Source organism: Megalobrama amblycephala, linkage group LG12, assembly GCF_018812025.1.
Source record: "Megalobrama amblycephala isolate DHTTF-2021 linkage group LG12, ASM1881202v1, whole genome shotgun sequence".
Lineage (NCBI taxonomy): Eukaryota > Metazoa > Chordata > Actinopteri > Cypriniformes > Xenocyprididae > Megalobrama > Megalobrama amblycephala.
The window spans coordinates 6,655,001-6,665,000 of record NC_063055.1 but is presented as its reverse complement, the minus strand read 5'-3'; the positions used below and the strand labels follow the sequence as shown (position 1 = coordinate 6,665,000).

The window sequence follows — 10,000 nt, the reverse complement described above, 5'->3', positions numbered from 1 at the left end:
TCATTCTCAAAATTATGCAGAAGGTACTTTGACTCTTTTTGCGTCCAGTATAAGTAACCACCCAGATCACCCTAGTATCCATTTAGGAAAATGTGTCATCTGCAGACTATTTTCTGCCGAAGTGTAGAATCTAATGCAGTCATTTTTATTTCCACTCTGCAAAGCCGATTTGAGTCAATCAGAGTTTCGTCCTGTCGATTTTGTAATTCTCCATTTTGCGATGCGGTGTGATGGATGTATGAGTGTTTTCAGGGTGTATAAAGTGTAATTCCTTCCAGAAATTCAGGTGCTAATGAGTATCGAGCCAAGTAACTTGGCCAACTTTTTTTGTTGGTGCCTTTTGTTTGTGGTTACTGATGTTTGAAATGGGCCCAAGTGTTTAATGTCTGGGTTGGTGTCGTTTTTCTAGCCAAGATTCTGTTGCGGTGAGGGAAAATAATAGTCTTAGCACAGATTTGGCCCAATCTGCGAATAGATTTACATCTTGTATTCCCGCCCCCTCTTTTTTCCTCACTCCTTTTCTCCATTTCTTTCTCTCCTTTTGCTTTTCATTTCTTGTCTGAGCGCATTATTGCACACTTGACTGAGCTGTAGGCTGCTGCCTTCAGAGGTTGAGAAGTTACTGCTGCCTCTCTCTTTTCTACTGCACCCGATGACCGAGGACTGAAAGGAACACGGCATACGTGCCTCTCCAGCTGCTTGGATACCAGACACTGAGTGCATTTGCTTTATTTTTATCTCTCTTGCATTTCTTTGCATCATGATTACAGAGTAAAACCACAGCGACAGGAACAAAGTGGCCCAGCTAACTAACGCTGTAGCTTTAGATAAGACGAGATGCAGATTTGAATCCAAGTGTGAATCGACCATCTAGTCCGCTTGTAGACTGGTTTCAGCCACAGCTCGCTCCCCAGTCAACCCATTTTATGGAATTGATGCTGTAGTTATGACGTTATCATTCTTGTGACGTCACAGCCATGAGTGAAGGTGAGTTTGGGCCAAATGAGCCCTAGAAGCAACATATTAGAGATAAGCCATTCATTATTTACATGTTTTGACTAATAACTGAAAAAAGGGCAGTGTTGCAAATCTACAATGCTTTGACTAAAACAAAAAAAGAAAAATCTACAAACACAAAAATATGTTTGTATTACTCTTCGTAGTATATATATATATATATATTTGTAAAATATTGTAGTAATTTATTCAGATATAACATTTTCACTGGCTCCACTGCAAAAAAAAAAGTCTGTTTTATTTTAGCTGCACATTTGAAATGAATCATATAATATAATATAATATAATATAATATAATATAATATAATATAATATAATATAATATAATATTAAAAAAAAAAATGCAAAACTACATATAATTATAGCTGGAATGTATCCATCTGTAATGGAAATCCATGTAGTGTGTATGTGTGTGTGTGTGTGTGTGTGTGTGTGTGTGTGTGTGTGTATATATATATATATATATATATATATATATATGAAGCAGTGTTAATTTCGTTGACGAATAATTTTCGTCAACGACATTTTTTCACGGACGAAAACGAGACGATGACTAAATAAAAATGCGTTTTGAATGACTAAAACTATGACTAAAATCTACTCTAATTTTCGTCAACGAATAAAAACGAGACGAAAATGAAAGAGAGGGATGATTTGGGAAGATATCCAGTCAGGACTGCTGTCCTGTGTGGAAGATGCGGACATTTGAATTGTAATGTGCTGATCTAACCGCGGGAAATGCGGCGCTGTTGCGCGCTCTACAGGCTCGCGCAGCAGCACATCTGACTGCTTCACAATTAATGAATAGCGCACATTTATGCCATGCTATTGCTTATAAGCTAATGTTGATGAATTATGACAATGTTTACTACACAATGTTTATATGGTAGTATGTTTTAGACTGTTGTAAGAATGCATATTTTATCTCCCTCATGAACAGCCTGCTACAGTGCAGACTGCAGACATTTCAGAATAAGAGTCACAGTGTATTTTGGGATGGTTTATAATGATTTTTTCCTGGTCATTGTTATTTTGTTTACACAATAAACTGTAGTTTAATTTCTATTCAATTCATAGTAAACTACTGTGTCTTCTGTCACAGGAAGGAAAGACTAAGAACATTATTTGACACAATCAATATATTTTACAAGTATAAGGCTTAACAAAACCTAAAACCAAAGAAATCTTCATTACTTGAAGTAAACGTTAACTGAAATAAAAAATAAATATATAAAAAAATGTAAAGTTTAAGCTTTAGCTTAACCTGAGGTATTAAAATAACAAACATAAATAAAAACTTATAGACATTTAAAAGCAAATACTAAAATACATAAACAAAAAAATTACTAAAACTCTTAACTAAAATTACAATGAAAACAGAAAAACTAAAAATCAAATCTAATAAAAATTTTAAACAAAAACTACAATGGTACCTCAATGATAAGTGTGCCAATCCCTGAAAAGTACTGAATTTTGTTCTTTCGTGTCTTTTTGCACTTGAACGGTCAAAAAACGTCCGCTTTGAGCAAAGTACAGTTGGGTGAACATAAACAGTTTGGGGAATATGTAGGCCTACCTATATCAGTGCATAGGATCTATGCATTGTTAGAGAAATGCTTAATGCATTACAATTTAACTAAATTAAATTTTAGCCGACTAAAATCTTATGATATTTAGTCGACTAAAACTAGACTAAAACTAAAACAATTTCCGATTACTAAAATATGACTAAAACTAAATGGCATTTTAGTCAAAAGACTATGACTAAGACTAAACTAAAATTTGCTGTCAAAATTAACACTGATATGAAGAGTTTGGTTCCAAAACGTTATAAATCCATTTTGAATAATTTGAGTAAAAATGTGTTTTCTTTACCAAGAAAGTGGCAAGTGGCAACTATTTTCTGTTTCAAACTTTCACATAGCGTCTTTAAGTTATAAAAACATTAAAAATTCAAATCTAGATTTTGATTTTCAGAGATTTATTATAAAAACTGATTATTTTTTCCCCAAAATGCAATAAATCCATGATGCATTTGATGCATTTAATCCATTGAATCAATTTAAAAGTTACTTTTCATATTGAAACTGTTGAAAATACACAACAAAGTAAGTTGATCCACATATATGACAGCCTCTGAACTTGGTCAATACTAATCTTATATACAGGCACTGGACTAAAAATACATTCAGTCATCGCTCCCAAAATTAATTCAACGGGTCATCTTGTTAATGCTATAAATTAATTATGTCTACGTTTGTCATTACCGATTAAAGAGTATCTGGCAACACACACATATATATATATTTTATTTTTATACATATATATATAAATTTTTTTTTAAATATTTCAATTCAAATGAATCAATGCAGGGTTTTTCATGGGTCAAAAATGGTCTTTGGTGGTGACAGACATGGTCATCCACACAAACAGTAAAAAGTGCCCTACCCACGTGATCTGCGAGCCCGATACTGACAATAAAGTACCCGTCACCCTCACTTTTATTCTTTCTTGCTCTCTTTGCAAAAAAAAAAAAAAAAAAAGTGATTTTATAGCTTTGTAAGAGATGCTTTTTTGCTAAACCTGAAAAGTATTAAAAAGTAGCATTTAGAAGTTATATTAACTAATAATATAATTTTCTACTATATACAATTGAATGCACCTAGCTAACAACAACTTGCTTTGTTCTGGTTTCACCTTACTCCAGTCTAAACTAACTGATTTTATAGGTAGGCCTAATGTACTACACATTGTCATTTAAAATAACCTGAAAGTATTGTGGATTATTAAGGCTAATTTTACTAACCACTCTTGCTAAATGGGGTAAGCACACTTGTGTTCTCATTTCAGAGTTGTTTGAGTAAATGATTCATTATAGACCGTGTGGACAGATCAGTTGTTGTCATGATTCATTAAAATGAATCTGTTCAAATGAGTCATTAGGTCGCGAATTGGACATTAGCGGGCGTTGCGTGCGAATCGCGACTGTTATTAGGATATCGCAAAAGATTTGTCTATATATATATATATATATATATATATATATATATATATATATATATATATATATATATATAATATATATATATATATATATATATATATAAAATATTTATTTATTTATTTATTTTTTAATATTTCCATATTGAAAATGAAAATACACATACACTTTTAGACCGTTGAAGCCTAAAAGTTTGTGTAATAAAAAAGTTTGTGTTGAATCAAATAAAATATATATTTTTTAATGTCTATTTGGTGCTTTTTAAAAATAAGATGCTATGAAAGTGTGGAGTACGAGTCCAATAAATTGCTTAATCTGTTTGGTCAGATGTGACAAATCAGGTTAGAAGCTTCTATAAGCGTCTCCAGACGTATTAATATTTCATTTGGTCAGTGCCACTTTATGCCGTCATTACAGCCGCAGAAGCTGCCAGGCAACTAAGTGTTTTCATATCTGTGATTCTGACATTACAGTTTTTCAATTAGAGAAATTATTAACTATGCGCACTCTAACGGAGCCACGGCTCAGAGAAACAAGGTTAATTGGATCTGTAATCAGGCCGTGTGGATAATGAGGCTTAATGATATCCAGATGAAAGATTGAAAATGATTTGATATATGATTTGGACTTTATATAAGCACGACGGGACAGACACCCATACGATTAACACCTGCCTGATTTCAGAAAGAGACGCACAGGCACACAGGGGGAGGAGCCAACAAGAAAAGAGGAAAATCCTCCCATCTTTAGTTGCAGAAGGGGGTGCCATGCGCCCCTCGGCTTTTGGCGCATTTTAATTTTACACTTAACTGAACATCAAAGAGATGCTTTATCAGTGCTTATCTGAGGCAGCCAGCAGCGCTGAGATATGCCCATCTCTCTCAGTCTCTCTCTCTCTCGGTTTGTCTGTCTTCCCCTCTAGCACTATGCCTGACAATCTTCTTATCACCCCCCTCCCCCCCTCGCTTTCGTTCAAGAAAAGAGTTAGTCAGCGAAAAGTGGTGAGTCATCCAGTGTTGATACTGGAGGGCAGAGTGGTGGTATAGCAGGCCAACAGATCCTCCGCCTGCTTGGAACGCCTTGACAGCAGTTCAGAGAGCGTCCCGTCAGCGGTGTGTCCGTGAGGAGAGATGGCAGCACTTGTCACTCTCGTGTTCACATGCTCGATCGCTGCTCATCTTGTGTGCGCAAACACACACATGCACAATAGTGAGCTGCCTATTTGATTAATGTAGTTTTTTTTTTTTATGTTTATATTTTTGTTTTAATCAATCAATCAATCAGTTAATCAATTATATATTAGATACTTTTATTTAAAGCATTGCGTTCAAACATTTTATTATTTCTATCTGTTTGTGTGTCATATTTGTCTGTCTGTCCATCTATTGTTCATTGGTTTGTTGGTTCATTCATTGGTTTGTTCATTCAATCTATTGTTCGTTTGTTCATTCAATCTATTGTTCATTCGTTTATTCACTTAATCCTTTTCATTCAATCTATCATTCGTTCATTCAATCTATTGTTCTTTCTTTCAATCTATTGTTTGTTCAATCTATTGTTCATTAGTTAGTTCAATTTATCGTTCGTTCATACAATCTTTCATTCGTTCGTTCATTCAATTTATCGCTATCGATCAATCTATCGTTCGTTTGTTAGTTCAATCTAACGTTCTTTTGCTTAATCTATTATTCGTTCATTCGTTCAGTCTATTGTTTGTTCATCCGTTCGTTCAATCTATCGTTCGTTCATCCGTTCATTCAATTTATTGTTCTCATTCAATCTATCGTTCATTTGTTAGTTCAATCTAACGTTCTTTTGCTCAATCTATTATTCGTTCATTCGTTCAGTCTATTGTTTGTTCATCCGTTCGTTCAATCTATCGTTTGTTCAATCTATCGTTCGTTCATCCGTTCATTCAATTTATCGCTCTCGTTCAATCTGTCGTTCATTTGTTAGTTCAATCTAACGTTCTTTTGCTCAATCTATTATTCGTTCATTCGTTCAGTCTATTGTTTGTTCATCCATTCGTTCAATCTATCGTTTGTTCAATCTATCGTTCGTTCAATTTATCGCTCTTTCATTCAATCTATCGTTCATTTTTTTGTTAGTTCAATCTAACGTTCTTTTGCTCAATCTATTATTCGGTCATTCGTTCAGTCTATTGTTTGTTCATCCATTCGTTCAGTCTATCGTTCGTTCAATTTATCGTTCGTTCATCCGTTCATTCAATTTATCGCTCTTTCATTCAATCTATCGTTCATTTGTTTGTTAGTTCAATCTAACGTTCTTTTGCTCAATCTATTATTCGTTCATTCATTCAGTCTATTGTTTGTTCATCCATTCGTGCAATCTATCGTTCGTTCAATCTGTCGTTCGTTCATCCGTTCGTTCAATTTAGCGCTCTTTCATTCAATCTATCGTTCATTTGTTTGTTAGTTCAATCTAAAATTCTTTTGCTCAATCTATTATTCGTTCATTCATTCAGTCTATTGTTTGTTCATCCACTCGTTCAATCTATCATTCATTCAATTTATTGTTCGTTCATCCGTTCATTCAATTTATCGCTCTTGCATTCAATCTATAGTTCATTTGTTAGTTCAATCTAAAATTCTTTTGCTCAATCTATTATTCGTTCATTCGTTCAGTCTATTGTTTGTTCAATTTATCGTTCATTCATCCGTTCATTCAATTTATCGCTCTTTCATTCAATCTATCGTTCATTTGTTTCTTAGTTCAATCTAATGTTCTTTTGCTCAATCTATTATTCGTTCATTCGTTCAGTCTATTGTTTGTTCATCCGTTCGTTCAATCTATCGTTCGTTCATCCGTTCATTCAATTTATTGTTCTCATTCAATCTATCGTTCATTTGTTAGTTCAATCTAACGTTCTTTTGCTCAATCTATTATTCGTTCATTCGTTCAGTCTATTGTTTGTTCATCCGTTCATTCAATCTATCGTTTGTTCAATCTATCGTTCGTTCATCCGTTCATTCAATTTATCGCTCTCGTTCAATCTGTCGTTCATTTGTTAGTTCAATCTAACGTTCTTTTGCTCAATCTATTATTCGTTCATTCGTTCAGTCTATTGTTTGTTCATCCATTCGTTCAATCTATCGTTTGTTCAATCTATCGTTCGTTCATCTGTTCATTCAATTTATCGCTCTTTCATTCAATCTATCGTTCATTTTTTTGTTAGTTCAATCTAACGTTCTTTTGATCAATCTATTATTCGGTCATTCGTTCAGTCTATTGTTTGTTCATCCATTCGTTCAATCTATCGTTCGTTCAATTTATCGTTCATTCAATTTATCGCTCTTTCATTCAATCTATCGTTCATTTGTTTGTTAGTTCAATCTAACGTTCTTTTGCTCAATCTATTATTCGTTCATTCATTCAGTCTATTGTTTGTTCATCCATTCGTGCAATCTATCGTTCGTTCAATCTGTCGTTCGTTCATCCGTTCGTTCAATTTAGCACTCTTTCATTCAATCTATCGTTCATTTGTTTGTTAGTTCAATCTAAAATTCTTTTGCTCAATCTATTATTCGTTCATTCATTCAGTCTATTGTTTGTTCATCCACTCGTTCAATCTATCATTCATTCAATTTATTGTTCGTTCATCCGTTCATTCAATTTATCGCTCTTGCATTCAATCTATAGTTCATTTGTTAGTTCAATCTAAAATTCTTTTGCTCAATCTATTATTCGTTCATTCGTTCAGTCTATTGTTTGTTCAATTTATCATTCATTCATCCGTTCATTCAATTTATCGCTCTTTCATTCAATCTATCGTTCATTTGTTTCTTAGTTCAATCTAATGTTCTTTTGCTCAATCTATTATTCGTTCATTCGTTCAGTCTATTGTTTGTTCATCCGTTCGTTCAATCTATCGTTCGTTCATCCGTTCATTCAATTTATCGCTCTTTCATTCAATCTATCGTTCATTTGTTTGTTAGTTCAATTTAATATTCTTTTGCTCAATCTATTAATCGTTCATTCGTTCAGTATATTGTTTGTTCATCCATTCATTCAATCTATCATTCATTCAATTTATCGTTCGTTCATTCAATTTATCGCTCTTTCATTCAATCTATCGTTCATTTGTTTGTTAGTTCAATCTAATGTTCTTTTGCTCAATCTATTATTCGTTCATTTGTTCATTCTATCGTTTGTTTATCCATTCATTCAATCTATCATTCATTCATCCATTCGTTCAATTTATCATTCGTTCAATTTATCTGTCTCTTTCTGCCTGTCTGAAAACTGCACTGAAAACTCCCAACAAAAAGAAGTGCACTTTATATACCTGAATGATGCACTTAATTAACCAAAAAACAAAGTGTGAAATGTTGGACACTCACTCAACTGCCATAACTGCCATAACTCAATTGCCATAAGCGTTCCTTATGTTAGATGTAGGGTTTACACTTTGCTGGTAATAATAAAAGGATTTGCGAGTGTGCAGCACTCTAAAGCACACAGTGAATGAAAACTCAAGCGTTTTGAGCGGTGTTGAGCACATTCTGACTAACTTAAGCACCTCTGATTGGAAATTGTGTTCACACGCTCAACAAACATGTCTGTGATTGGCTACCATGCTCAATGCTGCAAAATGTAAATAAAAACCTTTAACGCTCTTCACAGAGCGCTTACAGACACACATGGGAGAATGTGAAAGCAGCTGCTATCACTGGGTAGCAGTACTCAATACTACCAGAAATGCTGGTATTGTCACATTTATACAATTTCAGTACCAACTTGGTTTCGATTCTTTTGACAACTCTAGTGGAATACATAGTGCATTGTTTAAGTATATAGTATGCAATAACACATTATACAAAATGATTTGGTAAAATATTCTGTTTAGAATTAAATTGAACTAGTTTCTTGGATGGATTTTTTTTGTTGCAATGCATTCTGGGATTGCCCTCTCTGCAAAGTCTATATGTGATGCTATCTTAGATTTTGGCCACAAGGTGTCTTAGAAGAAAGCATGATTATAGTAAGCAGCTCACTAGGTTTTAGAACAGAGCAAGTTTTGAATAACACATTGAAATTCCCATTGTCACTTCAGGATATTCAGGCCTAGTTTGGACCGGATGCAAACGAGAAACAAGCTCACTGTCATTTAGTTAGCCGGTGGGGCGAAATCCATGTTGGCGTGGGCTGAGAGCATATGTGTGCTCTTTCAATGATTATCACACTGGCTTATTTTTACATTCACAATGCACAGGCGTTCTTTTGCTCTGATCAGTGTGTGAGTCAGTGTTCCAGGCCCTTAAGCCGACATACGTATGTATATGTGTGTGTGTGTGTGTGTGTGTGTGTGTGTGTGTGTGAGAGAGAGAGAGAGTGGCTCAGTGAAGTGCATCTTCTTCCAGTGTAAGCTCTGCCCCGGTGCCTTGGCCCAGGCTTTGAGAGGTGCTTCAAAAACCCTGACATAAAAACACTCTTCACACTGTAAACAGGGCGAGTGTGACAGGGTCTCTCCAGCTCCCAGCAGCACTCCAACGCCCTGGGCCTAATCCACTGAACAGCAGCCGGCTTCTCTCTGTCTCTCTCCACTGCAGTGTTTTCCAAGAGGAGTATTGCTACATCTGTTTGAGGGTCCTTTCGAAGTCATATTGATTAGGAGTCTTTCACTCTGAGCTTCGTCCCAAATTATATTAAAAATTCTGTTCTGTTGATGATGGGATTTTTGTGCACTAAATATAGACACTTACCCACAAGACTCATGCTGCATAAAATGCTCCTCAACGATTTTGCCTCAAAGTATTGACAGAAAAACTAGATCCTTTTGAAAGTCACTGAATCATTTGCACATTGGTTACAAAGCAGTTGTGTATGTGTAAATAGATGAAAATAAATAGGGAAAAAGTGGTTAATAGAAAACAGATGAGTGGGTAGGAGTGATTTCCATATCAGAGTGCAAATTTTAGCAGCTTTAAATGTTGTAGAATTGTAGAACAGGTCAGAGGACAG

General features: G+C 34.6%; 1 protein-coding gene across 2 annotated transcripts in view; it reads left to right on the top strand.

Annotated features, from left to right (window-relative positions):
- plxna3 (plexin A3) overlaps positions 1-10,000 on the top strand; it is a 202,152-nt gene that overhangs the window by 126,182 nt on the left and 65,970 nt on the right. The window lies entirely within an intron of this gene.